The 26369-nt window shown below is 52.7% G+C and overlaps 4 non-coding genes across 4 annotated transcripts; 3 read left to right on the forward strand and 1 right to left on the reverse strand.

Moving 5' to 3' along the window:
• The first annotated feature begins 9084 nt into the window (after positions 1-9084).
• On the forward strand, positions 9085-9156 carry Trnac-gca (transfer RNA cysteine (anticodon GCA)). Its single transcript has one exon. It is a non-coding gene; the product is annotated as a tRNA-Cys (tRNA).
• Positions 9157-9430: 274 nt separating this feature from the next.
• Trnaa-cgc (transfer RNA alanine (anticodon CGC)) lies at positions 9431-9502 on the reverse strand. Its single transcript has one exon. It is a non-coding gene; the product is annotated as a tRNA-Ala (tRNA).
• Positions 9503-9620: 118 nt separating this feature from the next.
• Trnaw-cca (transfer RNA tryptophan (anticodon CCA)) lies at positions 9621-9692 on the forward strand. The gene has a single exon. It is a non-coding gene; the product is annotated as a tRNA-Trp (tRNA).
• A 318-nt stretch (positions 9693-10010) lies between these two features.
• Trnac-gca (transfer RNA cysteine (anticodon GCA)) lies at positions 10011-10082 on the forward strand. The gene has a single exon. It is a non-coding gene; the product is annotated as a tRNA-Cys (tRNA).
• The last annotated feature ends 16287 nt before the right edge of the window (positions 10083-26369 follow it).

The following is a 26369-nucleotide window of genomic DNA, read 5'->3' on the forward strand; positions in this document are numbered from 1 at the left end:
GCCATTGACCTATCTTTCTGCTCTCCCGCCCTCACCGACTCTGTTCACTGGGAGGTCACTGACGACCTTCTTTTCAGCGATCACTTCCCCATCCGCATTCATCTCCTGGATGGTGTATTGCTGGAGCAGAGGCCGCCATCGTGGATGATTGGCAGGGCTAACTGGCCTCTGTTCACTCGATTGGCTGTCTTTGAACGCCACAACAGCGTACAGGAATGGGTGGATCACATCACACTTGTGATCCATCATGCTGTTGACCTGTCCATACCACAGTCTTCTGGCCCTCCTAAGCGGCGCATTGTGCCTTGGTGGACGGATGAGTGCCGTTCAGCCATCCGGGACAGGCGTGCGGCTCTTCGCCGATTTAAATGCCGCCCAACAGCAGTCAATCTTACCGCCTTTCGCATCGCGAGAGCCAGGGCACGCCGTGTCATTAAAGAGAGCAAGAAAAGGTCATGGCAGGAGTTCCTGGACTCCATCAACCGTTCCACTTGTTCCACAAAAGTATGGGAAGCCATCCGGAGGATTTCCGGTAAACGCAGCCGTCTACCAATAGCTGCAGTCCTGAACCAGGGATGCCTCCAAACAACACCCAGAGCCATTGCTCAGACGCTGGCAGAGCATTTTGCACAAAGTACTGCCACTGCAACCCAGGATCCAGCATTTCGTCGCTACCGTGCGACTGTCGAACGAGCGAAGTTGGACTTTCGGTCGAACAGTTCTGAGGCCTACAACTCCCCTTTCTCCATGTGGGAACTTGAATCGGCACTTACTGCGACTTCTGACACTGCACCAGGTTACGACCGCATCCGGTACTCCATGCTTCGCCATCTGCCAGCGGTGTCAAAGGAAATCCTCCTCGAATGTTTTAATCTCATGTGGCAGACAGGAGTGTTCCCCACCTCGTGGAGGGAGGCAATCCTCATCCCTCTCCTCAAACCAGGAAAGGAGCGCACATGTCCCAGTAGTTATCGTAGTATCGCCTTGACAAGCTGTGTCGGAAAGACCCTGGAACGGATGGTTAACCGTCGTCTGGTCTGGCTGCTAGAGACCAGACAGCTCCTTAGCCCCTTTCAGTGTGGATTCCGAAAATTTCGGTCCACAGTCGACAACCTGACCCTCCTCGAGGCGGCTATTCAGCAGGCTTTCCTCCGTCGGCATCACTGTATCGGTATCTTCTTTGATATCGGTAAGGCATATGATACTACTTGGAGACACTGTATTCTTGCACAACTGCATCAATGGGGCTTTCGTGGCCGCCTCCCCATTTTCATTCGGTCTTTCCTGTCTCAGCGGTTTTTTCGGACCCGCGTTGGTAACACACTGTCTGATCGCTTTGAGCAAGAGAACGGTGTCCCCCAGGGCAGTGTTTTAAGCGTTACTCTCTTTGCCATAGCAATCAACAGTATAACGTCTACAGTGCGGAGTCCAGTACAGTGCTCCTTGTTTGTGGACGACTTTGCTGTTTTCTGTTCCTCCTCTAGTGTTGCATCCGCGAGCCGTCAATTGCAACTAACAGTGCGGCGGTTAGAGGAGTGGGCTGCAAAGACGGGTTTTAGGTTTTCTGCCGATAAGTGTGTTTGTGTTCATTTTAATCGTTCTCGTCGTCTTTTTACGTTGCCTGCCTTGCATATGGGGGATACTGTCCTACATTCTGGAGACACAGTGCGGTTTCTGGGTCTAATTTTTGACTCCAAGTTGTCATGGTTGCCACACCTACGCGACTTGAAAGCCAGAACGCTGAAGGCACTGAACATCCTCAAGTGCCTCAGCCACAGGTCTTGGGGAGCGGACAGGGCGCGTCTCCTTCAGTTTTATCGAGCTTTCGTGCGCTCACGGCTGGACTATGAGTGCACAGTATATGGGTCAGCGAGGCCGTCTTATTTGCGGATCCTTGACGCTGTTCACCATGCTGGGATTCGACTGGCCACGGGTGCTTATCGGACCAGTCCCGTACCCAGCCTCTGTGCTGAGGCTGGTGAACCGCCACTTACCATCCGGCGGCAGCTCCTGCTGGTGCGCCAAGCTTGTAAGTTTCTTGCAGCTCCCAGCTCGCCTTCTCACCGTCTTGTTGCCCATCCACCTCTGGACCGCCTTTTTTCCCGCCGTCCCCGGGCTACGTTGCCGTTTGGGATACGAGTGCAACGTGTGCTTGAGTCCCTCGGTGAGGAGTCTGTACAACCCCAAATCCTGGGTTTTAACCGCCTGCCACCCTGGTTACTGAAGAGGCCACGTGTGATTTTCGATTTATTGCAGTACAAGAGAGATTGCACTCCCGCCACCGTTTTTAATGCAGCATTTTCTGCTATTTTATCTGAGCACCACGACTATGTAGCTGTTTTACGGATGGGTCGAAACAAGGGGATTCCGTTGGTTGCTCAGTTGTTTTTCCGGATCGTGTCCTCAAGGTCCGACTGCCTCAGACTTTTACTGTCTTTGATGCCGAATTGTCTGCGATCTTGCGGGCGCTGGAGCAGATGAGACGTTCTTCCTCTCCTAAATTTCTTGTCTGTTCCGATTCACTCAGTGCCCTTCAATCATTGCACCATTTGTATCCGGCATATAAAGTAGTCCAGACCATCCAGGATGCCCTCCTCCGACTACAGCGACAGGGGAATGTTGTAGCTTTCTGCTGGGTTCCGGAGCATGTCGGCATTGCTGGGAATGAAAGGGCAGATCTCGCAGCCAAGGAGGCGTGTCTTGATCCACACGTATCTCAGTGTGCTATCCCCTTGCACGCACTCACCTCGCTGTTGAGCTCCCGAGTCATGTGTCGGTGGGAGGACGAGTGGCTGGAAGTGACTGACAATAAGCTCCGTCTAGTCAAGCCCACAACGCGTGTGTGGTGTACTTCCTTTCAGCCCCATCGACGGGACGAGGGTCTCCTCACTCGGCTTCGAATAGGCCACAGCCCTATGACGCATGGCTTCCTGCTCCGGCGAGAAGTCCCTCCATTGTGTGGTGCTTGCGGCGTCCAGGTCACTGTGCGCCACGTTTTACTGGATTGCGTTTTATTTTCTGACCAGCGGGCCGCGGCTGACTTGCCAGCGGACCTGCGAACTCTTTTAGGCAACACTCGGACGAATGTGGTTAAAGTTTTAAAGTTCTGTGCCATGTCAAATGTTTTTACAAAGATTTTAGGGAGAGGATTTTAATTTGCTCACTGTGTGACAAGCTCGCCCATATTTTATGTAAGTGGCCAGCCAATGACAATTTCCTGTGTCATTCTTGTTGCTATTGTGGTGTCACCGCTAGACACCACACTTGCTAGGTGGTAACTTAAATCGGCCGCGGTCCTGTAGTACATGTCGGACCCGCGTGTCGCCACTGTGTATTCGCAAACGTAGCGCCACCACAGGGCAGGTCACAAGACACGGACTTGACCTCGCCCCAGTTGTACGGACGACATAGCTTGCGACAAGACGTATCACGTCTTCCTCTCATTTGCCGAGAGACAGATTAAATAGCCTTCAGCTAGTCCATCGCTACTACCTAGCAAGGCGCCATGTGTATCATTGCTAATTGCTTACTACTATGCAAGAGATGTATTTCAACAAGAAGAACATCATTAAAAGTTAAGTAGATGACAATTTCTCTTCTTTTCTTTATAGTTTTTCATCCAGTCTCCTGTTTCAGAATTTACGCCCGTCTGCGTTAGTTTCGCGTACACCTAGCCACTCATTGTGTCGAGACCTTAGGGAATCGACACAACAATATTTTGGCGACGAGGATGGGATTGCCGCGCCCACGTTGCAGTCTTTGTGTTATACTTGCTCTAATTTGCTTGTGTCATGGCTTCGCCGCATTCTCCAGATGTACTGTCCGAATTTTTTCGCTTGCAGAATCAGCAGACGCAGGCGTTATTGGAAGCCCTTGGACAGCTCGTCCAGGGTCAACGTGCGCTGCAAACCGATGCGGCACCCGCCGCTTCATCGCTACCGCAGCCACACAACGCTGTCGCACCGCCATTTAGGCCCTTTGAAGCCACAACCGAAAGCTGGACTGAGTGGGCCGATCAGTTCCGGTTCCACCTCACAGCTTATGGAATTCAAGGTAAAGAGCGGCAGCCGTTTTTGCTTTCTTGTGTCGGTGTGTCTACCTACCGGGTGATAGTGAAATTGTTTCCCCGACGCGACGTAGCAACTCTGTCCTACGAGGAAATTTTGTCGGCTTTAGATGCCTATTTCAAAGAAACAGTTAATGTTGTTGCAAAACGGTATACGTTTTTTCGTACAAAACGTACCGCCGGTCAGACTAATAGGGAGTGGGTAGCAACTTTGCAAGGACTTACTAGAGACTGCGCGTTTGCCTGTGAATGTGGCCTCCCATATTCAGATACTATGGTGCGTGATGCAATTGCACAGAACGTTTCTGATGTTCGCATAAGGGAACAGATTTTGAAGCTAGTTAATCCCTCCCTGCAACAAGTGATAGACATATTGGACAGGCAAGACACACTTGACTTTGCTCAGGCATCGTTTGAAACTTCGCCAGCAGTGTGTCACATTAATCGGCCCGCCCGGCCCGCTGCACGGGACGCTAAGCGGCCCTCGCGCCCGACTTCACAGCGGCCGCCTAGCTTGCAACCACGTGCGCCGCGTAAGCAAGCAAATGCAGTGAAATCTTGCCCGCGGTGTGCAACTAGACATTCGCGTGAAAATTGCCCGTCACGCCAAGCTATTTGCTTTTACTGTCAAAAGAAAGGACATGTACAAAGTGTTTGCCAGAAAAAGTTAAGATCAGACGATCACACAAATTCCAGGCCCTTTGCTTCGCGCCGGAATCGAACCCAGGACAATCAGGCTCGTGGACCTTCGCCCATGGACATTAATGTAGTTCATTCCCACCCGTCCAGTGACACTTTAGCTAACAGTGACTGTGTTCGTCCCACCCAAAGTGTGCGTCGACGTCGCCGGAAATCCCGTAAAGTTGCAAGTGCTTCTGGACCTGTATCAGTTCAAATTGCACGAGACAGTCGCTCTTGTCGTCAACAAGACAATAAACTTTTTGTGGACCTAGACTTTGCAGGCAAAGTGATACCTTTCCAGCTCGATACCGGAGCTGCAGTTTCATTGCTTAATCACGACACGTACAAACAACTGGGCCAACCGCCATTGCGTGCCGCAAATGTTAAGTTAACTAGTTACTCAGGACAGCATATACCTGTGTTAGGACAGTGCAGCCTTCTTGCAACATACAAGGGACAGACAAAACTTGTGTCCTTTTATGTTCTACGTTCCTCTAGTGCAGTGAACTTGTTTGGTTTAGATTTGTTTCAATTGTTTAATTTGTCTATTGTAAATCAGGTCCTATCAGTGAATCAGACTGTGCCTTCCGCCAGTGTTTCTAGTCTTTGTGAAGAATTTGCAGACATTTTTGCACCGGGCCTTGGTTGCGCTAAGAACTATGAGGCGCATTTGGAACTGAAAGATAACGCGCAACCAAAATTTTTCAGAGCGCGCAATGTTCCCCACGCATTGCGTGATGAGGTCGCAAGAACATTGCACGATTTAGAATCTCAAGGTGTCATTGAACGTGTGCAGGCTTCTCTCTGGGCCTCACCCTTAGTAATTTTGCCAAAACCTTCCGGAAAATTGAGACTTTGCGTGGACTTCAAGGCAACTGTGAATCCACAACTTGTGACTGCTACTTTTCCTTTGCCCCGCCCGGAAGATCTTTTTGACAAACTGTGCCCGGGAAAATATTTTTCAAAATTGGACCTAGCAGATGCGTACTTGCAGATACCTGTGGACGAAGACTCCCAGCGCGTCTTGGTGGTAAACACGCATCTTGGCTTGTATCGCTTCAAAAGACTGCCATTCGGGTGTGCATCCGCCCCTGCTTTATTTCAGCAATATTTACAAACTATTTGTGCGTCGGTCCCTACTGCTGCGAACTATCTGGACGATATTGTGATCTCAGGAAAGACAGAAGCCGAACATTATTTCGGGTATTGCGTCAGAATGGTCTTCGCTTGAGGAAGGACAAATGTGTGTTTTTTGCTCGTGACTTACCGTACCTGGGGCATGTCATAAATGCCCAAGGTATACATCCGAGTCCAGAGCACCTTCGTGCCATTCAGGACTTGCCGTCACCGCAGAACTTAAAACAGCTACAGAGTGTGCTGGGTAAGGTAAATTATTATCACCGATTTGTGCGCAATGCTTCTTCCATTTCAGCTCCGCTTCATCGCTTACGCCGTAAAGGTGTTCCGTTCGTCTGGACGACGGAATGCGAACGCGCCTTTCGCCAGTTGAAATCGGCGTTACTTTCAAATACTTGCCTTACGCCATTCGATCCCCGAAAACCCCTTTTGTTGATGGTCGATGCATCGGATTTCGGGATCGGTGCTGTGCTTGCGCACAAGGATGGCTCGCATGATCGCCCTATTGCCTTTGCGTCCAAATTGCTCTCATCTGCGCAAAGAAATTATTCACAAATAGAGAAGGAAGCTTTGGCTCTTGTGTTTGGTGTAACAAAGTTTCACGATTTCTTGTATGGTCGTCACTTTACCATCATCACGGACCACAAACCTTTGACATCGCTTTTTCATCCGAACAAGCCTGTACCTCCACGTACAGCGCAGAAATTCATTCGCTGGTCACTTTTTCTCTCGCAGTACCGCTACGATATCTTGTATCGGTCCACTGCTAAGCACGGCAACGCTGATGCGTTGTCCCGTTTGCCTGTTGCTGAGGATAACGCCTTCGATTCTTCCGAACTTGCTTGCATGTTCATTGATTCGGAAGCCGATGACGTGGTCGCATCGTTTCCGATTGATTTTCGTCGTGTAGCTACTGCCACAGCTGCTGACCCTGTCCTTGCTACTGTTTTGCGTTTTGTTGCTACGCAATGGCCCTTGTCAAAGTCACGGATCGAGGATCCTTTGGTTCGCCGTTTTTTTTGCTCACAAGGAGAGACTTTTTGTACGACGTGGTGTTTTGTTGTTGCGTTCCGATAATGATCAATCCCGAGTCGTGGTCCCACGTTCGCTACAGTCCTCTGTCTTACAGCTTCTTCACCAAGGACATTGGGGTATAGTGCGAACGAAACAACTTGCTCGACAGCACTGTACTTGGTTCGGAATCGATGCTGCGATTGCGAATATGTGCTCCTCTTGCGTGGCGTGTGCCGAACAACAATCCGCACCGCCGCGGAAATTCTTTGCATGGCCGAAAGCCACTTCCCCTTGGCAACGCTTGCACATCGATTTTGCTGGTCCATTCTGGAATGCTCGATGGTTGGTTGTGGTCGATGCTTTCAGTAATTTTCCTTTTGTTGTCCGGATGTCTTCCACGACGTCTTCTGCCACCATCCAAGCCTTGTCTGCTATCTTTTGCATTGAAGGTCTTCCGCAGACTCTTGTTTCCGACAATGGCCCACAATTCATGTCCGCAGAATTTCAGTCGTTCTGCACGGCCACTGGTATTCAACATCTGACATCCGCGCCGTTTTCGCCTCAGTCAAACGGTGCCGCGGAACGATTGGTCCGGACTTTCAAGTCGCAGATGTTGAAGTTGAAAGAGTCGCATTCTCGGGAGGACGCTTTGTTGCTCTTTTTGTCCTCATATCGCTCTCAGCCTCGCGATGGTCGCTCGCCGGCTGAATTGCTCCATGGTCGTCCTCATCGAACTCTGATGTCTTTGTTGCATCCGCCACATCAGGTTCCTGTGCAGCGGCAGACTCCTGCTTTTGCTCCTGGCGACGTTGTCTATTATCGCAACTATCGCGGTTCACAGCGTTGGCTCGCAGGGCGCATTCTTCGCTGCCTCGGCCGCGCGATGTATTTGGTTTTGGGGGCCTCTGGTGAGGTGCGTCGGCATCTCAATCAGCTGCGCCTCTGTCGTCGCCTGGGTTCTGCCGCTCCCCGTCTGCTTTCAGCGACGGAGCCGTCAGGTCAGCGCCTTGGGGACCCATCTACTGGCTCGCCTCATCCCCAGGTGTTACCGACGATGCCTTCCATTTTGCCTCATGGCGTCGCGCCGCCGCAGCCGCCGCCGGCGCCGCCAGCAGCGGACGCTTCGCTGCAGCCGCCTCGCGCCTCCCTGGGTCACGCGTCGCCGCTTGCTTCCCGTGCCCAGCCGTCCTCCGCCATGGACCTCTTGCCCGCTCCGGACCAGATGTCGTCTTCGCCCGTCGGGTGCTCCGACCACATGGAGGTCGACCCCGCGGCTCCTCTTATATCATTCCGTGCGCAAACACCTCATGTTGACGTGCACCCTGGACTAGGTTTGCAGGCGTTTCCTAGCTCCCCTCGGACCGAATGGCCGGGTGCGGGTGGCACAGCCTCGCCTGTTGTTAGGCTCCCCACCTCATCGCATACGTCAACATGGGGTCCTCCCCACGGCGGGCGGAAGCCTTATCTCACGACCGTTCGCCGATTTGCGGGGGAGGAATGTGGTGTCACCGCTAGACACCACACTTGCTAGGTGGTAACTTAAATCGGCCGCGGTCCTGTAGTACATGTCGGACCCGCGTGTCGCCACTGTGTATTCGCAAACGTAGCGCCACCACAGGGCAGGTCACAAGACACGGACTTGACCTCGCCCCAGTTGTACGGACGACATAGCTTGCGACAAGACGTATCACGTCTTCCTCTCATTTGCCGAGAGACAGATTAAATAGCCTTCAGCTAGTCCATCGCTACTACCTAGCAAGGCGCCATGTGTATCATTGCTAATTGCTTACTACTATGCAAGAGATGTATTTCAACAAGAAGAACATCATTAAAAGTTAAGTAGATGACAATTTCTCTTCTTTTCTTTATAGTTTTTCATCCAGTCTCCTGTTTCAGAATTTACGCCCGTCTGCGTTAGTTTCGCGTACACCTAGCCACTCATTGTGTCGAGACCTTAGGGAATCGACACAACAGCTATGTTTTCCCTTTCCTTAGGTTTTACATTCTTATGTAGTATTTTCCCTCTTTTTCTGCTTTCTTTGAGTGTGTATTTTCAGTTTTATTAGGTCTCTCCACATTCGTTCCCGTTCATGTGTGTCAGGGCGCTGATGACCTCGATGTTGAGCGCCCATAAACCCCAACACACACACACACACACACACACACACACACACAAGATCGTGGAAGGGGGTATAGCTCAGTCGTAGAGCATTCGACTGCAGATCGAGAGGTCCCCGGTTCAATCCCGGGTGCCCCCTTTATTTTTCAGTATCTCGAAAAAACAAATGACGGTTGTCGCGGTGAGTTGCAAATACATGTTTCAGATGCACTCCGCACGCCATACCGAAGGCTTTGGAGCAACATTTCAATGGGGGGATCGCACCCCAGGCTCTTGCAGGTCATCGTCCTCCCGCCATGCGGTCGAACTGTACGAAATCCACTTGCTTGGGGGAAGAATCTTGTACATTGAATTTTATAGAATATGGTGATAGGCAAAAGTTTTCATGTACTGCTGCACGGAGAAACAAAAATTGGAGGAGCTGGGATTTGAACCCAGGACTTTCTGCATGCGAAGCAGACACTCTACCACTGAGTTACACCCCCGCCAGAACAACTACATCTGGGACGAGTGTCTCGTGGATCCTACTGTCATTATTTCTTAGGTTTGAACGGTACAGTAAGTGTTCGAGGAACCTATTCATGACAAGACCTAAGCAGCGTCGACTCCGTGGCGCAACGGTAGCGCGTCTGACTCCAGATCAGAAGGTTGCGTGTTCACATCACGTCGGGGTCACAACGAAATTTTCGTTTACGAAAGCCATAGGCGAGTATGTCAGTTTAATCAGATACCAAACGATTACAGAGAACGGACGAACAGAACTTGCTTGAAAAAAGCTACTAGTGCAATTTTCGCGTTCTGACATTAAGGTGAAGGCGCCGACTCGCACTTTCTCCAGGCGCGAAGTGTCTAGTATTTTTGATATTTATATCGTTTAACGCTAATATATAACTGAGAGATAATGATTACGCAATATTTTGCTCGATTAGATGTCTTTAGCCAGGCAGAGTATAAAATTTTTCCTTAAGTTATGGGAATAGAAAGATCGTGAAAGGGGGTATAGCTCAGTCGTAGAGCATTCGACTGCAGATCGAGAGGTCCCCGGTTCAATCCCGGGTGCCCCCTTCGTTTTTCAGTATCTCGAAAAAACAAATGACGGTTGTCGCGGTGAGTTGCAAATACATGTTTCAGATGCACTCCGCACGCCATACCGAAGGCTTTGGAGCAACATTTCAATGGGGGGATCGCAGCCCAGGCTCTTGCAGGTCATCGTCCTCCCGCCATGCGGTCGAACTGTACGAAATCCACTTGCTTGGGGGAAGAATCTTGTACACTGAATTTTATAGAATATGGTGATAGGCAAAAGTTTTCATGTACTGCTGCACGGAGAAACAAAAATTGGAGGAGCTGGGATTTGAACCCAGGACTTTCTGCATGCGAAGCAGACACTCTACCACTTTTTTTTTTCTTTTGTACCTCTGGTGGGACTCGAACCCACAATCCCCGGTTTAGGAGACCGATGCCTTATCTATTTTTTTATTTTTTTTCTCTAAATCACTTTTTTAGTCAGACGCCTTAACCACTTTTTTATGCCTTATCCATTTTTTATTATTTTTTGTTTTTTTTTTCTTTTTTTTGTTTCCTTACTCTCTAATCCCTTTGTTCGTTGTATCTTGTTGATCCGTTTGTTTTCTGTCCATCTTCTTTGTTCGCTTTCTTTCTTCTGTTTTGCATTTGTGTTTATTCAAAATACTCCAATGTATATATGTCGTCGAATGAACTGCTACTCGGAAGGAAATATTCTGGAAATTCAGACATTGTCATATGCATCATCCCCAGGAGACAAATGAATGTCTTCGCAGAGAGTATAACCTTCGACTGTAGTACAGGGATGACGAATTGTTGTAACAGATGTCCCACTTATCCATGTCCTATGGCATCTCAAGGACGACGTGAAGAAAATTTTGAAATGTTGACTGATACCGGTGTCCATATTGGCTGGTTGTGCGCCAATGTTGGTTTGAGAGATAGACTTGAAAATCTAAGACATTAGGGGCACTGCCGGACAGAATATAGTGGATAAAATGTCCCACGAGCCATAGGTAACTGTTATGTTTGGCAGCCGGGAAAAGTCGGAAATCTGGGCGCAGAATGTCGTGGATCTGAATCGCATGAGGCGCAGTCCGGTTAAGTACAGCGAGTTTTTTGCGCGTCCAGTTCCAGATGTGCACTTGGTCTTTGCAGACAAACAGATGTGCAATAGTCGCCACCACGTGGCACAAGCCGCAGTAGGGACTCGGTTCAAGATTAATCCTGTGTCGCTTTTCTTGCGTCGGAACAGTTTCAGTGACCACGTCATACCATTTGGAGCGAACATCTGTCGGAAGCGTCGGATTATGAATGTTAGTCCAAACGAGGGACCAATGGCAAGCCGGATACTTCTTTTCCAAGGGGCCAGGCAGTGACGGCCGAAGTAAGTGGCGGTACAGTTGAACTGTCGGCTTCTTGAAAAGTTCGTCGTCGAGATAGCTACTTTCAAGATAATACAGTGCTATATGCTGAAAGTGCGGGCTGACGTGGCCAATGTCCACAGGCGGAGACAAGTTGCGGGGGCGGGACAGCTGATAGAGCCGCTTCGTGACGGTGTCCTCGCTGGCGGTGAGTATCCGCCATGAGCGTTTCAGATACAGAGCCAGGGCGTGAACGCCGGGGTTTTTCAAGCCAAGGCCTCCCATATCGCATGGCAATGCTGTCGTGGTGAAGGAAACCTTAAAAATATTGAGCTTCCAGACGTACCAGGCGGCAGCCGCTAGAAGTGATCTTGCTACTGTGGTTGGCATGGGTAGGACGGCGGCAACAAACTGTAATTTGGAGAGGGCATAAGAATTGAAAAAGGCTCGCTGCAAACGATCGAGGTGTCGCATGTTCTGGTCGCGCAGGAGTGCTTTTATCGCCTGAATTTTGGGTATCCAATTCTAGTCAGGACACAGGGCAGCCAAGCGTTGCCTGTGAGCGATCGTTCCTGACCAAGCGTTAAGACGGCGGATTTATTGACGTTTAACATGGCACCACTATCTCTTTGGAATTCTTCAAGAATGCGCTTCGCTGCGGTGACATAGCGAACATCATTAAGGAGCACACTGACATCGTCGGCGTATGCTTGGACCACAGACTTTATACCATAAAACTGGAATCCAGGTAGGCTATGATGGAGGCGGCGCAACAAGGGTTCCATAAGGATCGCATAGAGCGTCGTTGAGAGAGGGCAGCCTTGCTTGATACCCCGTGAGAGCTGGACGTACTCCGTCAATGTATTATTGATCAGGAACCGTGTACGTGTACCACTGATACAGTTGTTGATGAGGTGGATAAAATTAAGACTGAAGCCCATTGTTTCCATCACACTGCTGAGATAATGATAGTCAGCCCGATCGTAAGCCTTGTCAAAATCGAGAAATGCTATGGCCATAGGAGTGCGGGTGGCCCAGGTGAGGGAGACTAGATCCCGATACAGCGCCAGAATGGTGGACAGTGACCGACCACGGATCGGTTGGTTGGTTGGTTGGTTGGTTGGTTTGGGGGGATCAAAGGGACCAGACTGCTACGGTCATCGGTCCCTTTTTCCAAAGACAAAGAACACCCACAGAGAATAAAAACGAGGAACAGTATAGAACACAGACGAAACAGAACAAGAGAAACTCAAAGACAAGACAAAACGAACTAAAACCACACAGAGTGTGACGGTGGTTGGCCGACCATAGAAATAAAAAAAGGAAAAGCCAACCACTTAGAAACACGTTAAAAAAAACCAGTTGAAAAGCATAGGCCAAAGGCCAGAATCAACAAAACAATAACATAAAACAAACACTCAGATTAAATGATAAAAGCCCCCTGCCCGAATAAAACGTAAAACTAAGTCAGCCATAGCCGAGTCATCTGTTAAAAGGGCAGGGAGCGTGTCAGGCAGTGCGAACGACTGCCTGAGCACAGCTAAAAGTGGACAGTCCAATAAAATGTGGACCGCCGTCAAAATGGAGCCGCAGCGACATAAAGGTGGGTCCTCCCGTCGCAGTAAATAGCTGTGTGTCAGCCGGGAGTGGCCAATTCGGAGCCGACAAAGGACGACTGAGTCCCTGCGGTTGGCTCGCATGGATGACCGCCACACAGTCGTCGTCTCCTTAATGGCATGGAGTTTATTGTGCGTGATCCGATCGTGCCATTCAGCGTCCCAAATCGCAAAAACTTTTCGGCAGAGGACTGCCCGCAAATCAGTCTCTGGGAGGCCAACATCCAGAGACGGTTGTCCCGTGGCCTCCTTCGCCAGGCGGTCAGCATGTTCATTGCCCGGGATACCGACATGACCGGGGGTCCATACAAAGACCACAGAGCGGCCGCAACGCGCAAGAGTATGCAGGGACTCATGGATAGCCATCACCAGACGAGAACGAGGAAAACACTGGTCGAGAGCTCGTAAACCGCTCAGGGAATCGCTACAGATAACGAAGGACTCACCTGAGCAGGAGCGGATATACTCTAGGGCACGAAAGATGGCGACCAGCTCAGCAGTGTAAACGCTGCAGCCATCCGGCAAGGAACGTTGTTCGGAATGGTCCCCTAGAGTGAGCGCATACCCGACACGACCAGCAACCATCGAACCGTCGGTGTAAACAACTCCAGAGCCCTGATACGTGGCCAGGATGGAAAAAAAGCGGCGGCGGAAGGCCTCCGGAGGGACTGAGTCCTTCGGGCACTGTGCCAAGTCGAGCCGAAGGCAAGGGCGACGAACACACCATGGGGGTGTATGCAAAGGAGACCGGAAAGGAGGTGGAACAGTGAAAACCCGAAGCCCAGAGAGAAGCTCTTTGACGCGGACCGCTATTGTACAACCAGACCGGGGCCGACGTTCTGGCAGACGGACGAACGATCGCGGGAACAGGAGACGATAGTTAGGATGCCCGGGCGAGCTTAGAACATGGGCAGCATAAGCGGCCAGCAAACGTTGGCGTCGGAACCGCAGTGGAGGTACACCTGCCTCCACTAGTACGCTGTCCACAGGGCTGGTGCGGAAAGCACCAGTGGCAAGGCGTATCCCGCTGTGGAGAATTGGGTCCAGCCCCCGTAACGCAGATGGGGATGCTGAGCCATAAGCCAGGCTCCCATAATCCAGGCGGGACTGGATGAGCGCCTGGTAGAGCCGTAACAGGGTAGAGCGGTCGGCGCCCCAGCGGGTGTGGCTCAAACATCGCAGAGCATTGAGATGCCGCCAACATGCCTGTTTGAGCTGCCGGATATGAGGCAGCCAAGTCAACCGGGCATCGAAAACCACCCCCAAAAACCTGTGGGTCTTCACCACAGCAAGCAGTTCGTTGGCAAGATAAAGCTGCGGCTCAGGATGGACTGTGCGGCGCCGGCAGAAATGCATAACGCGGGTCTTGGCTGCCGAAAACTGAAACCCATGCGCTACAGCCCAAGACTGCGCCTTGCGGATAGCGCCCTGTAGCTGACGTTCAACCGCTGCAATGCCAGTAGAGCTGTAATAAAGGCAGAAGTCGTCAGCATACAGGGAAGCGGAGACAGAATTTCCCACGGCCGCAGCAAGCCCGTTAATGGCTATTAAAAACAGACAGACACTTAAAACAGAACCCTGTGGCACACCGTTCTCCTGGACGTGGGAGGAACTATACGAGGCCGCGACTTGCACGCGGAAGGTACGACACGACAGAAAATTGCGGATAAAAATCGGCAGAGAACCCCGAAGACCCCATCCATGAAGCGTAGAAAGGATGTGATGACGCCATGTCGTATCGTACGCCTTCCGCATGTCGAAAAAGACAGCGACCAGGTGCTGACGGCGGGCAAAGGCAGTACGGATGGCCGACTCCAGGCTCACCAGATTGTCGGTGGCGGAGCGGCCTTTACGGAACCCACCCTGAGACGGAGCAAGAAGGCCCCGAGACTCCAGTACCCAATTCAAGCGCCGGCTCACCATCCGTTCAAGCAACGTGCAAAGAACGTTGGTGAGGCTAATGGGACAGTAGCTGTCCACCTCCAGAGGGTTCTTTCCAGGTTTCAAGACGGGGATGACAATGCCTTCCCGCCATTGCGACGGAAACTCCCCCTCGACCCAAAGACGGTTGTAAAGATCGAGAAGGCGCCGCTGGCAGTCCACTGAAAGGTGTTTCAGCATCTGACAGTGGATGCCATCTGGCCCAGGAGCGGTATCAGGGCAAGCAGCGAGGGCACTGCGAAATTCCCACTCACTAAATGGAGCATTGTAAGATTCTAGGTGGTTGGTGCGAAACGAAAGGCTCCGACGTTCCATCCGCTCTTTAATGGAGCGGAAGGCCTGGGGGTAATTCGCAGAGGCGGAACTCATAGCAAAATGCTCTGCTAAGCGATTTGCAATGACGTCGGAGTCAGTACAAACTGCTCCATTCAGTGAGAGCGCAGGGACGCTGGCAGGGGTCCGATGGCCGTAGACGCGTCGAATCTTGGCCCAGACCTGCGATGGAGTGACATGGAGGCCAATGGTGGATACATACCGCTCCCAGCACTCCTTCTTGCCTTGGCGGATAAGGAGGCGGGCCCGCGCACGCAGCCGTTTGAAGGCGATAAGGTGGTCGATGGAGGGATGTCGCTTGTGACGCTGGAGCGCCCGCCGGCGATCTTTAATCGCTTCAGCGATCTCAGGCGACCACCAAGGCACAGTCCGCCGCCGAGGGGACCCACAGGAACGGGGAATGGCTGATTCGGCGGCAGTAACGATGCCGGTGGTGACCGATTGAACCACCGCATCAATGTCATCAGTAGAGGGAGGCTCAAAAGCGGCAGTGGAGGAGAACAAGTCCCAGTCAGCCTTATTCAGAGCCCATCTGCTAGGGCGCCCAGAAGAGTGGCGCTGTGGTAGTGACAAAAAGATCGGAAAGTGGTCACTACCACACAGGTCGTCATGCACACTCCATTGGACAGACGGTAAGAGGCTATGGCTACAGATTGAAAGGTCAATGGCGGAGTAGGTGCCATGCGCCACACTGAAGTGTGTGAAGGCACCATCATTTAACAGCGAGAGATCGAGCTGCGACAAGAAACCCTCAACGATGGCGCCTCGACCTGTTACCACTGACCCACCCCACAGAGGGTTATGGGCGTTGAAGTCGCCCAAGAGCAAGAAAGGTGGCGGCAATTGGGCGACCAGTGCAGCCAGGACATGCTGCGAGACATCACCATCCGGTGGAATGTAAACACTGCAGACGGTAACAGCCTGTGGCGTCCACACGCGTACAGCGACAGCCTCTAAGGGCGTCTGGAGAGGGACAGACTCGCTGTGCAGAGTGTGAAGGACATATATGCAGACGCCACCAGACACCCTTTCATAAGCTGCTCGGTTCTTATAATAACCCCGATAGCCACGGAGGGCGGGGGTTCGCATTGCAGGAAACCAAGTTTCCTGGAGAGCAATGCAGAAGAAAGGGTGAAGGCTGATAAGTTGGCGGAGCTCAGCGAGATGGTGGAAGAAACCGCTGCAGTTCCACTGGAGGATGGTAGTAGCCATTGCGGAGAAAGGCGTGACGGGACTGGGAAGGCAGATTACGCCGCTGGGTCACCTGCCACATCCGATGGAGCACCCGTGCAAGTGCTACCCATTGCGTCTGAGGGATCGGCGAGATCGAGGTCCTCAGCGGACGCAAGGATCTCCACCTCATCCTCAGATGCAGAGCTTTTATGTAGCGGTGGAGTAGGTGCCACCGCAGGTGTCTTGGACTGACGGGTCTTCAGAGTCGTTTTCTCTCGCTGTTCCTTTGGTTGCCGTTGGTGAGAGGGCTTATTGGAATCAGTCTCTGGGACCGAAGTGGAACGCGAAGCCCGTCGACCAGCGACCTGTGGCTGCTTCAGCCACTGGCTGGTGTCTGCTGTGCCGCTGGTAGGAACCTGGGAAGGGAGTGACCCAAGGGATCCCTTCCGAGCGAGAGAAGCCGAAGAAGACTTACGCTTCTCCGGCTGAGAAGGGGGGACTGGCGTCCCCGATGGTTTAGTGGGTGCTGCTCCCGAGGGAGATGGTGTGGGAGCAACAGCAAGAGAAGGGGCCCCCATTGTCAAGGGGGCAGTTGAGGTCCTCTGGTTCCGAGAGCTGTCTGTATATCTTGCAGCTGAAGGAGCTGGAGCAGGAGTGACAGTGGAGGCATAAGATGACATCATGCGCACGGGATGTAGCCTTTCAAATTTCCGCTTGGCCTCAGTGTAAGTCAGTCGGTCCAGGGTCTTATATTCCATGATTTTGCGTTCTTTCTGTAAGACACTACAGTCCGGCGAGCAAGGGGAATGAGGCTCTCCACAGTTGACACAGACGGGAGGCGGAGCACATGGAGTATCGGGATGAGATGGGCGTCCACAATCTCGACATGTGAGGCTAGAAGTACAGCGAGAGGACATGTGACCGAACTTCCAGCACTTAAAGCACCGCATCGGGGGAGGGATATAGGGCTTGACGTCACATCGGTAGACCATCACCTTGACCTTTTCCGGTAACGTATCACCCTCGAAGGCCAAGATGAAGGCACCGGTAGCAACCTGATTGTCCCTCGGACCCCGATGAACGCGCCGGACGAAATGTACACCTCGTCGCTCTAAGTTGGCGCGCAGCTCGTCATCGGACTGTAAAAGGAGATCGCGGTGAAAAATAATTCCCTGAACCATATTTAAGCTTTTATGGGGGGTGATAGTGACGGAGACATCCCCCAGCTTAGTACAAGCGAGCAAGGCCCGCGACTGGGCGGAGGATGCCGTTTTTATCAACACCGATCCGGACCGCATCTTTGACAAGCCCTCCACCTCCCCAAACTTGTCCTCTAAATGCTCAACAAAGAACTGAGGCTTCACGGATATAAAAGATTCCCCATCAGCTCTGGTACAGACAAGATATCTGGGCGAATACTGCTCACTTGCATTTAATGCCTTTCGTTCCTCCCATGGTGTGGCGAGGGAGGGGAACGATTTGGGGTCATAAACGTTACCTTTGAAATGGGCCCTCGAACGCTTAGAGACTGCTGGTGGCTGGCCACCAGCAAGAGAAGAAGTGCCACGCTTCATTGCGTGTCATCCACCCTGATGCCACCTACTCCGACCAAGGGCCCTCCCCACGGGCGCCACCCAGCCACAGCAAAGGCCACCTGGCAGGATGGCCATTGCGGTGGTGGTGGTGGTGGTTATTGGGATGTTTAAGGGGGACCAAACAGCTAAGGTCATCAGTCCCCCATTCCAAAATCAGCTTAGCCAAAAAGCTATGGAGCAGGTAAAAACCCTAGAGGGAAGGAGACTCCCCCCAGGCACTACAAGAACACAAATGCAACAACGAACACTACAGACAAGAAGAGGACAGACAAACACCAGACACTAACAAACAGAAGAAAAGAAGATGGCTGGAAACTGGTTGACTGACCGCGAGAAAAAAAAAAAGGGAAAGAGGCAACCAGCAGACTATACACCAAAACAGCAACAAATGTAAAGAGACGCGAGGACAAAAGACACAGAATGGGAAGGTGCAGGACCTCCCTAAATCGAACCATAAAAAAGGACTACCACGGATAAAATGTAAAACATTATCAGCCATGGAGGCATCGTCAGATAAAACCAAAGCCAAAGTGCCCGGGAGATTAAAAGATTGCCGGAGTGTGCGCAGTCGAGGACACTCCAGCAAAATGTGGCCGACCGTCAGTCGGGACCCACACCGACACAGAGGGGGATCCTCCTGACGCAACAGATGGCCGTGCGTCAGGTATGTATGGCCGATGCGCAGCCGACACAGGACCACCGAGTCCCTGCGAGAAGCCCGCAGGGAGGAACGCCACACATCGGTCGTCTCCTTGACAGCCCGCAGTTTATTCGGGGCTGTCATGCCACGCCACTCAGCAGCCCACATCCCAAGCACCTTACGGCGCAACACCATCTGCTGGTCGCGAGCCGTAAGGCCGATCTCCAAAGCTGGGGCGTCTATCGCCCCTTTGGCCAGCCTGTCAACACGTTCGTTCCCCGGGATGCCAACGTGACCTGGCGTCCAAACAAAAACCACCGAACCACCAGAACGGGTAATGGTGGAAACAGACTCCCGAATAGAGGACACCAGAGGAGAACAGGGATAGCAGCAGTCGATGGCCTGGAGGCTGCTCAGGGAGTCACTGCAGATGACGATGGACGTACCGGAGCAGGAACGCATATGCTCAAGAGCGCGCAAGATGGCCACCAGCTCTGCAGTAAAAACACTACAGCCAGCTGGCAAGGAGCGCTGTTCAACATGGGCAGCGTGAGCAAAAGCGTAGGCAGTGCGACCATCAACCAGGGAACCATCGGTGTAGACAGGCTCACAGCCCGGAAATGAGGCGAGGAGCGCAAGAAAACGGCGACGGAGGGCCACAGGCGGAACCGAGTCCTTGGGTCCCTGTGCCAAGTCCAGACGGACGGACGGCCGGGACAAACACCAGGGAGGCGTAGGTGCACGGACCCGGAAGGGAGGCGGAAGAGGGAATGAACCCAGTTCGGACAGCAGGGACTGGACACGGACAGCTATGGAAAGCCCAGACCGAGGTCGCCGTTAGGGCAGATGGAGGACCACCGCAGGGTAAAGCAGGCGACGATTGGGATGGCCCGGCGAGCAATGAACGTGGACAGCATAGTCGGCGAGCAGTCGATGGCGGCGAATCCGCAGCGGGGGAACCCCGGCCTCCACCAGTAGACTATCCACAGGGCTCGTACGAAATGCGCCAGTTGCAAGCCGAACCCCACAGTGATGTATGGGGTCTAACAACTTCAACACGGAGGGTGATGCAGACCCATAGGCCAGGCTCCCAAAATCAAGCCTGGACTGCACAAGGGCTTTGTACAGTCGCAACAGCGTGCAGCGATCCGCACCCCAAGATGTGTGGCTGAGGCAGCGGAGGGCGTTGAGATGCCGCCAGCACTTTTGCTTCAGCTGAGTAATATGAGGAACCCATGTGAGCCGGGCATCAAACACGAGTCCTAAGAAGCGGCAAGTGTCCACCACTTCAAGCAGGTGGCCGTCAAGGTAAAGTTCAGGATGAGGGTGGACCATCCGACGCCTGCAGAAGTGCATAACTCGAGTCTTGGCTGCAGAGAACTGAAAACCGTGAGTCAGAGCCCACCATTCTGCCTTGCGTACGGCTACTTGCAGCCTGCGTTCGGCGACCCCCGTAGTCGTGGAGCTAAATGAGATGCAGAAGTCGTCGGCATACAAAGAAGGAGACACCGACGACCCCACGGCTGCAGCCAGACCATTAATGGCCACTAGAAATAACGAGACGCTCAACACCGAGCCCTGCGGGACCCCATTCTCCTGTGTATAGGATGAACTAGAGGCGGCACCGACTTGTACCCGGAAAGAGCGGTGCAATAGAAAGGTCTGAAGAAAAGCCGGGAGTCGACCACGAAGACCCCACTCATGCAACGTAGTAAGGATGTGATGCCTCCATGTGGTGTCATACGCCTTCCGCAGATCGAAGAATACGGCAACGAGATGCTGACGTCGGGCAAAGGCCGTACGGATAGCAGATTCCAGCCGCACCAAATTGTCCGCTGCAGACCGGCCCCGACGGAAGCCACCCTGGGATGGAGCGAGGAGACCGCGCGATTCAAGGACCCAACACAAACGCCGCCCCACCATACGTTCGAGCAATTTGCACAAAACGTTGGTGAGGGTAATGGGACGATAGCTGTCCACCGCCAGTGGGTCCGCATCGGGCTTCAAGATGGGGACAATAAGACCCTCACGCCATTGCGACGGGAACACGCCCTCGCTCCAAATGCGGTTAAAGATGGTGAGGACGTGTCGCTGGCAGTCCCTGGAAAGATGCTTCAGCATCTGCGCGTGTATACCGTCTGGTCCTGGTGCTGTATCAGGGCAGTCGGCGAGGGCAGCAAGGAATTCCCGCTCGCTGAAAGGAGCATTGTATTTCTCAGAACGACGCGTGTGGAACGATAACGGCGTCCGCTCGGCTCGCTCCTTTAGAGAGCGAAAGGCGGGGGGATAAGTTGCAGTCGCAGAGCTCTGAGCAAAGTGCGCAGCAAGGTGTTCAGCAATGGCGGCAGCGTCCGTGCAGACAGCGCCGTCCAAGGAGATCCCAGCGACACCCATAGGGGTCTGGTGTCCATAAATCCGCCGTATCCGGGACCACACGAGCGAGGGGGAGACACGAGAGCCCAAGGATGAAACATACCGCTCCCAGCACTCCTGCTTACGCCGTGTAATAAGACGACGGGCAAAGGCACGGAGCCTCTTAAAGGCGATGAGGGTCTCAAGAGACGGGTGCCGCCGATGACGCTGGAGGGCCCGCCGACGGTCGCGAATAGCTTCAGCAATCTCCGGCGACCACCAGGGTACAGCCTTCCTCCGAGGGAGTCCTGAAGAGCGGGGGATGGCAGCCTCGGCCGCCGAAATGATGGACGTGGTTAAGTCACGGACCACATCGTCAATGTCACCCTGCGGGGGAGACTCAACGGTTGCCGCGGAAGTGAAACTCGGCCAGTCAGCCCTGTGGAGAGCCCAGCGGGGCAGGCGCCCAGAAGAATGACACTGGGGCAGTGACAAATAGATGGGAAAATGGTCACTACCACACAGGTCAGGATGCACTCTCCAGTGGAGAGATGGGACAAGGCCGGGGCTGCAAAGAGAGAGATCGATGGCCGAGAACGAGCCGTGGGCCACACTGAAATGTGTGGGAGCACCGGTGTTCAGGAGGCTAAGGTCGAGCTGAGCCAACAAATGCTCCACGGCACGACCGCGGTCATCGGAGACAGTCCCACCCCATAGAGGGTTGTGGGCATTGAAATCGCCCAGCAACAAGAAAGGTGGCGGCAGTTGTGCTATCAGAGCAGCCAGGACATGCTGTGCGACAGCACCATCCGGTGGTAGGTAAATACTGCAGACGGTAACAGCCTGTGGCGTCCACACCCGAACAGCGACAGCCTCTAAAGCTGTTTGTAGAGGTACAAACTCGCTGTGTAGAGAGTTAAGGACATATATGCAGACGCCACCAGACACCCTTTCATAAGCTGCCCGGTTCTTAAAATAACCCCCATAGCCACGGAGGGCGGGGGTTCGCAGTGCTGGAAACCAAGTTTCCTGCAGAGCAATGCAAAGGAAAGGATGAAGGCTGATAAGTTGGCGGAGCTCAGCTAGATGGTGGAAGAAACCGCTGCAGTTCCACTGGAGGATGGTATTAGCCATGGATGGGAAAGGCGTGAGGGACTGGGGAGGCAGATTACGCCTCTGAGGCCCCTGCTGCTACTGAGTCACCACCTGGAGAACAGCCAGCCAGTGCGTTCGAGGGACTGGCGAGATCCATGTCCTCAGCGGACGCCAGAATCTCCACCTCATCCTCAGACGCTGAGCTTGTAGGAAGCGGTGGAATGGGTGCCACCGCATTGTCGGTGGCCTTGGGGAGTTTCTTCTTCTTCTGCTTCTCGCGCTGTGCCTTTGGTGGTTCAGGCTGGGAGAGCGTCACTGGGTCAGTCTCAGGGACAGACGACGACCGTGTGTCCCGACGACCAGGGACCGGCGGTTGTTTGAGCCACTTGCGGCTGTCGGCTTTGGAACCGGTCGGAACTTGTGAAGGGAGGTCCCCAAGGGACCCCTTCCGCACGAGAGTAGCCAAAGAAGTCTTACGCTTCTCCGGCTGGGAAGGGGGGACTGATGTCCCCGATGGTTGGGGGGGTGTTGCTCCTGAAGTAGATGGAGCAGGAGCAACGGGAGGTTTAGTGCCCCCCACCATCAAGGGGGCAGGTGTGGGACTTCGACTCTGAGAGCTGACTGGAGGGGATGGAATTGTAGGAGTGACAGTTGCGGCATAAGAAGCTGTCATTCGCACTGGGTGAAGCCGATCATATTTCCGCTTCGCTTCAGTGTACGTCAGGCGGTCGAGCGTCTTTATTTCCATGATCTTCCGCTCCTTCTGCAGAATCGGACAGTCTGGCGAGCAAGGCGGATGGTGCGCACCACAGTTCACACAGATCGGAGGCGGGGCACAGGGATGATCAGGATGGGATGGTCGACCGCAATCGCGACAGACGAGGTCGGAAGCACAGCGTGAAGACATGTGGCCGAACTTCCAACACTTGAAGCACCGCATCGGGGGAGGGATATACGGCTTGACATCACAACGGTACACCATCACCTTGACCTTCTCAGGTAACGTGTCACCCTCGAAGGCCAAGATGAAGGCACCGGTGGCAACTTGACGATCCCTCGGACCCCGGTGGACGCGCCGGACGAAATGGACACCTCGGCGCTCCAAGTTGGCGCGCAGCTCGTCATCGGACTGTAAAAGGAGATCCCTGTGGAAGATAATGCCCTGGACCATGTTCAGACTTTTATGGGGCGTGATAGTGACGGAGACATCCCCCAGCTTAGAACAAGCGAGCAAGGCCCGCGACTGGGCGGATGATGATGATGATGATGATTAGTGTTTTAGGGCGCACAACAGCGAGGTTATCAGCGCCCGTTCCCAAAAGTTCAATTCAGAGCCGAATTGTGAGAGAAATGTTATTGTTCAAATTGCAAGATTGGACACAGCACAGCAAGACAGGGTGATAAAACTAAAAATAAAATAGCAGTACAAACGGGTAAAAAGGAATTAACGGTGGCTGAGTGACCACTTACAAATAATGGGTGACCAAACCACCGGACAGCACATTAAGACTGCAATCCCAATATTTTGGGAAGAAGGCCAGACATCACACAAAAACGTAAAACCCTAGCGACACTCGCCTCATTATTAGTTAAAAGAGAGGGTAGGTCTGGTGGAAAACTGAAATCTTCCCTCAAACCCGCATATAAAACACACTCAGTGAAAATATGTCGTATCGACAGCTGTGTCCCACATGTCTGACACGTTGGTGGCTCCTCACGACGTAACAGAAAACCATGTGTCAAAGGACAATGTCCTATTCGAAGCCGTGTAAGGGCTACTTCCTCAGCGCGTCGGTGGCGGAAGGAGGTGAGCCACGGTCGGACAGAATCCTTCACCGCTCGCAACTTATTATCCCTCACGTCCAGCCACTGAGCCTCCCACCAACGCATGACCTTCCGAGTCACGAAAGACGTAATGGCCTGCAGGGGGACGGAACAGCGAGCAGAAGGTGGGATGGAGCAAGCCTCCTTGGCAGCCGCATCTGCAAGTTCATTGCCAGGAATCCCTATGTGCCCTGGAACCCAGCAGAAAATTACATCCTTACCCTGCTGTTGCAAGAGCAGGAGTGCGTCCTGCACCTCTTGCACCATCCGATCTGCTGGGTACATCTGTTCAAGAGCGTGTAGAGCACTTTGGGAATCGGAGCAGATGATGAATTTCGTGCCACGATGTCGGCGCATATGCTCTAATGCTTGCAGAATGGCAAACAGTTCTGCATAGTAAACTGAGAACTGCTCCGGGAGCCCTATACGATGGACAGTATCGGGAAACACAGCAGAGCAGCCCATAAAATCACCCTGTTTAGACCCATCCGTGTAAACAGTAATAAAATCGGAATGGCGTTCTAAAATCTCAGTAAGTTTAATTTTAAAAAGGTGGTCTGGGGTACAATACTTCCTGTAAGCAGCCAGATCAAGAAGTAATCTTGGCCTTTGTAGTCGCCAGGGAGATCCCCTACTCCATCCCTGGTGGAGTACCTTAATGCCCTCCAGGTGTACTAACTCGAGACTCTCCTTCGCACGGATGCCAAACGGCTTTGTTGCCTTCGGACGGTGGCGGAAGAGACGTTCCAGTGCCGGCTGGGAAAAGGTGTTGGACGCCAATGAAAGAGGAGTGGACTTGGCCCTGTACGCGTGCCGTACCACGAGGAGAAGACGCCGAATGGACAGCGGAGGCTCTCCCGCCTCGACACACAGACTAGCAACCGGACTCGTGCGATAAGCCCCCGTTGAAAGCCTAATACCCTCATGGTGAATCACGTCCAACATTTTGAGGTAGGAAGGTCTGGCAGAGCCATAAGCTTGACATCCGTATTCCAGTCGAGGTCGCACAAAGGCCTTATAAAGTTGGAGCAGACGTGCCCTGTCAGCGCCCCAGGATCTATGACTGACGCATTTAAGGACGTTTAATGCCTTTAAACAGCGGACCTTTAGATCCTTTAAGTGTGGCAACCATGTGAGCTTCTCATCAAAAATAAGCCCGAGATATTTCACTTGTCCCATAAAGGGGAGAACAGTGTCGCCTAGTTTTAAAACAGGGAGATTAAAAAGAGAACGGGAACGGTTAAAATCTACACAAACGGTCTTCTCCAAAGAGAATTTAAAGCCTGTGGTCTTAGACCATTCCTCCAATCGCACGAGTGTCAGCTGTAATTGGCGTGTAGCAGCTGTGAGGGAGGAAGACGCACAGAAAATGGAGAAATCGTCCACAAACAAGGAGCACTGCACGGGCCGTCGTACTGTGGACGCAATACTATTGATGGCAATTGCGAAAGCTGTCACACTGAGGACACTTCCTTGAGGGACACCGTTCTCCTGCTTAAAACGGTCAGACAGGACATTCCCAACCCTATACTGAAAATATCTGTCCGACAGAAAGGATCGGATGAGTGTGGGTAGACGCCCACGGAAACCCCACTCATAAAGCTGCCGCAAAATGGTGTGCCTCCAGGTAGTATCGTATGCCTTCTCCAGGTCGAAGAAAACCCCGATAAGGTGTTGCTTACGTAGGAAAGCATCTTGTATCGCTGTTTCGAGTAGGATCAGGTTATCGAGGGTGGAATGATACCTCCTGAACCCACACTGGCAGCGGGTAAGTAAGGATCTGGATTCGAGAACCCACACCAGGCGCCGATTGACCATACGCTCAAATGTCTTTCCTACGCAGCTCGTGAGACTAATGCTACGATAGCTACTGGGTTCGGTCCGATCCTTCCCTGGTTTTAAAAGGGGAATTAAAATCGATTCTTTCCACGAACTAGGAAAGTCGCCTGTCTTCCAAATTTCATTAAAAAGTTGGAGGAGGACTTCCTTCGACCGCAGATCCAACTGCTGCAGCATGCTATACGATATCAGGTCTGGACCAGGTGCGGTATCCCGAGATACGGACAGAGCAGAGTCCAACTCCCACAAAGAGAAAGGCTGGTTGTATTCCTCAGCGTTCTTTGAACGGAAATCAAAACCAGCCCTCTCCTGTGTACCCCGATAGCGCAGAAATTCCGGGTCCTGGCTAGAATCGGCCGTAATAGTTTGGAAAGATTCTGCCAACGCCCGGGCGATGTCTCTCGGAGAGGTTAGGAGACACCCCCACTCACGTATAGCTGCTATTGGCGGTCGAGAGTATCGCCTTGAGATCCTCCTAATGGCTTCCCATACTTTGCTTGAAGACGTGGACCTATTGATGGAGTTCAGGAACTCACGCCAAGACCTCCGTTTAC

This window comes from Schistocerca nitens, chromosome 4 (genome assembly GCF_023898315.1).
Source record: "Schistocerca nitens isolate TAMUIC-IGC-003100 chromosome 4, iqSchNite1.1, whole genome shotgun sequence".
NCBI lineage: Eukaryota > Metazoa > Arthropoda > Insecta > Orthoptera > Acrididae > Schistocerca > Schistocerca nitens.